Here is a 6,004-nt window from a genome sequence, read left to right as displayed (position 1 = left end):
AAAAATAATTTTGGGTATAATATTTTTAATGTAATAAAAATTTAATAAATGTATAAAAATTAATGTAACAAATGTATATATAAATGTAATAAAAATATTATACCCCAAATTATTTTTGTAACTAGCATAATTTAGCATATATTGTTTTCAAACACTTTTAAACATCTTTTTCAAATATGCAGTGTCTTGGTAATGGAATATAATGAATTTCAATGAAATTTCTATGTATTTATTATCATAGTGAAAGTCAGAGAGTGTAATTAAAATGCAATAAACGATGACATGGATAAAAAGCCTTATTCAAAAGGATACATATTATATAATTTCATGTATATAAAGTTTTAGAATGGGCAAAAATATCAGAATAGTGGCTGCCACTGGAAGGTTGGAATTGGAATTGATTAGAAAGAAATATCAATTTGCTTTTTAAGATAATGGTAATATTTTATATACAAATAGAGGATTTGGTTATATAGGTTAAAATCATTTATTAAAAGTTAGATAACATACACTTAATATTTCTTTATTTTACATTATTCAAAAGAAGAAAAAGAAATGTTGAGTTCTAATTAATAACACGAATGCTTTACTATTTAGAGGAAAATTTGCTGATGTGTGCAGTTTACCTTAAAATGCATCCAAAACTAAGATGAATTGATAGATGGGCATATTAATGATAGAATCTAGATGGTGAGTATATAGATGTTCACTTCAAAATTCCTTTGAGTTTGCTATATTTGTGAGAGTTTTATTATAAAATGTTATGAATTAAATATAATACACTTTTAGAAGTATAATTAAATTATAACAAAATAATATAAATGTGAAGATAATATAAATATAACAATGTAATGAAATAAGACAAGTAACATATAAATTAGAATTGTCAGCTAAGTACAAAACATATTGACAATTAAAAATAATATGTAACAATAAAAAATCCCCACGTGGACCACAAAAGTCAAGAGAATATTGTTAATGCCTTACAGAATGAGTACATAGTGTGTAATTTTTATAAACAATATGGAAAATGTTATAATAATGAGAAAAAACTGAGGTGAAAAGAGCTAAGATTTGCATTATATATAAATTTTTCTTATACAAAACTTTCTTCAAAGGTAGTATATAGAAGGCAATTTTAAAGTATTGTGCAGAATACTACTAACGTAACAAAATTATTAATGTGAAATATAAAAGGACATAGAATAAATGTAAAATTAACTTTCTAAAAGCCAGATTTACCCCTTATCCAATTTTCTTTGAAAGATCGTTATATCCTTTTTATGGAAAATATTCAGAAGATTTTTGAAAAGTTTCAACAATATAATGGAATGGCTATTTCAACACAAAACATAATGTGGAACAAGCTACATTCTCAAGATTCCAACTCTGAAGACATCTCCTTGCAATTCATGGTTATTCCTTTCTCTAAAATGACAATGTTTTACTGTTTAGCAGTTACACTTTCTATTTAACAAAATAATCAAAATATCTCATAAAAATATTTTTTACAGATCCCTTCACATTCAGCTTTTTTATCCCTATAATAAACTAAAGTAACCAACTTTTAATGCCTTAATTTCAGTCTGTGTCCAAAGTATTTACTTGGAGTCACAGAATATATACTTACCTAATTTTTAATATTGAGACTAAAACTCTCTATCAATATATTTGTCTTCTTTTATAGGCTGTTTTCCTTCTAGTTCTTTATAAATTGAATGATCTTTATTCAACTCTTATTTCTTTACACATGCTGATCTTTTTATGTATAAAAATACTGAATCACAGGAACACAAATTTTGATAAACAGCAATCAGTTATCACTTGGGAACTATTAAAATCTGATTAATGAGTCTTATTCATTGAGATTATCTTTTAATAATTTTGATTTTAGGGACCAAGTTATTTATATTATAAACATGCATTCTGGGTAATTCTAAAATTTGAGAAATATCACTTTAAATAAGTGTTCCAAAACAATTTCATACTAGTTTTCTTATCTATTAGTTCTTACAAATGCTTGTAGTGATAGGCATTGGCTCGGTAATATATAATTTTCAATACCTTAATTTAGAAAACATTGACAATTAAATAACTTTTATATTATGATTTCATTCGTTGAAATGATTGGAAGTAGATCAAATAGAAGTTACCATCTCCCAAAAATTTACAGACTACAGACATTAACACCCTGCATTTTCTTAAGTCAAACAGTCTCAAAATTCTTAAATAATACTGGAGTTAAATAGGTGTTTGTGCCAGGGGTGACTAGGAAAGAAGCTAGAATTTAGTAAGCAATGATGACAGAGGTTTGGCATAACATTAACTTGGATAATCACTCCAGCTAAAAGATATCTATACTCCGGGTAGAAAAAATAAGTCATTATCTGAAAAAGATACTTGCACACATGTTTATAGCAGTACAATGTCCAACTGCAAAATTGTGGAACCAACACAAATGCCCATCAATCAACAAGTAGATAAAGAAACTGTGGTATATACATACGATGTAATACTTCTCAGTCATACAAAGGAATGAATTAATGGCATTCGTAGCAACCTGGATGAGATTGGAGACTATTATTCTAAGTGAAGTAACTCAGGAATGGAAAACCAAACATCAGATGTTCTCACTGATAAGTGGGAGCTAAGCTATGAGGATGCAAAGGCATAAGAATGATACAATGGACTTTGGGGATTTGGGGGGAAGGATGGGAGAGGGCAAGGGATAAAAGACTACAAATAGAGTGCAATGCAGTGTGTACTACCCTGGTGATGGGTGCACCAAAATCTCACAAATTACCACTAAAGAATTTACACATGTAACCAACACCACCTGTACCCGAATGACCTATGGAAAAATTAAAAAGGAAGATACCTTTACTAATCACTGCCAAAATATGAAAAATTCTGACATTGTACCTGTTGATATGTATTTGATTTAGTATTTTAAAACTATCTTCAAAATATATCAAAACAAGAATTCCAATGCACCATATGTAGTTACAGCTCCATAGGGTTAGATTTCCTCAAGAGCAAGCATAGGAAGAGGTTAGGAGAAATCAAGAAAGGGGACCGAATTCTGTGGCTGGAGTCAGTCCAAAAGAAAGTTTTACTACAAAAATATCATGGAAGACAAATCATGAAACTAATTTTTTGGGCATGATCCAAGAGCCAAAAGTAGGAAAAAAACAAAATGGATAATTTGGGAGTTGAAGAGTCAAACAAAGGATCAAGTAAGGTTAATTGGACAAAGTATCAAGAACAATGGTAGAACAGGTGTGCATTAAATCACAGTCAGGTCTAGAAAAAATGTGAAGAAATCAGTTTATCTAACATAATATCTCTTTTTGTCTTTTCTCCACCCCCCTGAAACCCTAAAATCTTTTCATTGCTGTAATTCTCTCCGCTTTAGGGAAGAATAGTTTTATGGTCTCAAAACTTTCTTTGAGATTTCTGGAAAAATAACAGTTTTGTTGTATCTTGAGTTCAGTAGATCATTGGACACAATTTTGCGTGTTATCTTTGTGAAAATAATTGGGTAATAAAAATTTGACAATAAACAGATTCAATTAGAACTAACTATGTAACGTTTTGAAAGTTTATTATTCAAGTCAGGTCAATCTAAGTGGAAGATGCTATGTTGGAATTAGCCAACAAATGGAATGAAAGAATTAATATAACCAATATCTTTATTTAATAGAAAACTAATATGAAATGAGAAATAAAATTATGAATATAAACTTAAATATAATATCTTTCATCTAATATTAAATGAGTTAACCAATTTTACAATTCATTAGCCATGTTGGAAAATACTTCATGTAGAAAAGTTATTTTAGTTATTATCTCACCATAGAACAACTATATTCACCTATATTCACATGACCTCAAAGTAGGCAATCTGAATCATTCTCTTTGGATGAGACTTACGATAACTGTGTGTGTGAGTAGCACAACTTAATGAGTTTGCTAAAATATTGTACTAACTGCTGAAATAAAAAAGGTGATATAGAATCGTGAAAAAATTATAAACTCTGTCATATAAATAAAGATTGTTGGAATTAGATATCTTTAGCAAACAGAAAAGAAGACCTGGAGGGTGAAACAGGGACATCATCAGTCTTAATATTTTCCTACTGCTTAAGTTCATTGCTATTCAATGCAACAATAACCACTTCTTTAATTATTTGACAACACATGTAGTCTTTCTGTTCAAGTTGTCTGAAAATCATTGATCCTAACATCAAAGTGTAGATGGCTTTGAAGGGCTGTCATGTGAAAGAAGAAGAAGATTTCTCATTTTATGCTGGAGAGCAAAAGTAGAATAAATGGTTAGATGAACCAATGAGATAAATTTTAATTTATATATTAAATTAATATCATACAATTTAGCTTATTATCTGTAATATTTAACCAAAGGTTACCTACATAACTACTTTCAATCACACAATATAAAGTGGATTTTTGTTTATGTAGAAGTAGTTTCACTAATATGCATTAGTGCCCACCTAATATTAGCGAGATATTAGTTTCACTAATATCCATTAGTGCTCATTTCAAATCTTAAGTCTGTAATATTTTAATTTTTAAGAAAAAACAATTTGTCAAAGTTTTTTTCTACATTAAAATATCCCATTAATTATATAATTACTTTAATCGACTTTTTATCAAATCTGAGATGCAGATTAAACAGAAAGTAAACATCAATCAATTGATATCCATCAATTTCTATTTCCTTATGTTTTGTTTAATCTGTGTATCATTCAGTGGGCAGTTACCATTAAAACTGATATTATTACTCTGAGTTATCAATACTTGGTTCATAGCATTCACTGGCTCAAAATTACTGTATTAAATTAGAGATGATAAAAGAAACTTCACAACTTCAAAATATCTTGTAATTCTGGAATTCTTATCACTAGCATTATTTTAAATAAAGTACTTCTTAAACAATAATGATAAAGTGCCTATTTGATCCAGAAAGAGAAGTACATAAACTCATTATTCATTAATTAATTCATCATCTAACAGGAATTCGTGCCCGGAGGAAGTTAAATCTGAGGAGTCTAAAGTAGGATGCACTATCTCATACAGCAGATTCAGACATGGCAATGATGTTGGAGCTGTCAAACTGGCTAGGCTATTGTTAAAGATACAGATCAAGAAGAGAAAATTCAGCTAAACTTAGTTTTTTCTACAATTTTGCTCCAGACATGCCTGTAAACAATTTTTTAGTAATTTTTTTCTATAATAATAACACTTAACATGAGATCTACCCTCTTACTGAATTTTAAGTATACCATACAATATTGTTAACTACATGCACAATTTTGTAGAAAACATTTCTAAAATAGAGAGATTAATATTGTGTAATGAAAACTTTATACCCATTGAACATCAATTCCTTCTGATATGGTTTGGATGTTTGTTCCCTCTCCAGATCTCATATTGAAATGTGACTTTTAGTGTTGAAGGTGAGCTTAATGGGAGGTGTTTAGGTCTAATGGGAGGGTGGGTTCCCTAATAAATGGCTTAGTGTCCTTTCTGTGGTAGTGAATGAGTTCCTGCTCTGTTGGTTCACAAGAGAGTTGGTTGTTTAAAAGCCTGGAACCTCTTCCCCAGACCCCATACTCCCTCTCTCTTATCCCTGTTTTGCCTTGTGACATGCCTGCTCCTGCTTTAATTTCCACCACTAGTAAAAGCTTCCTGAGGCCTCACCAGAAGGCAAGCAGATGCCAGCGCTATGCCTCCTGTACAATCTGCAGAACCATGATCCAATTAAACCTCTTTTGTTTATAAATTACTGTCCGGAGCCATGAGGCCCGGAATTAGCTGACCTCTGTTGCTTGATCTCCGCAAAGCGGAGACAAGATGGCACATTTCCGGGTTCTTCATTATAAACCTTTCCCGCACGAGCCTAAACCTTTTTCGTGCCCAGGAAGATATGCAGCCTACGGAGCATGCGCGATTGTAATTTGAGAAAACCCAGCCCCTGTCACCA

Source organism: Rhinopithecus bieti, unplaced genomic scaffold (assembly GCF_001698545.2).
Source record: "Rhinopithecus bieti isolate Rb0 unplaced genomic scaffold, ASM169854v2 scaffold_19691, whole genome shotgun sequence".
NCBI classification, from domain to species: Eukaryota; Metazoa; Chordata; class Mammalia; order Primates; family Cercopithecidae; genus Rhinopithecus; species Rhinopithecus bieti.
This window is presented reverse-complemented; position numbering follows the sequence as displayed.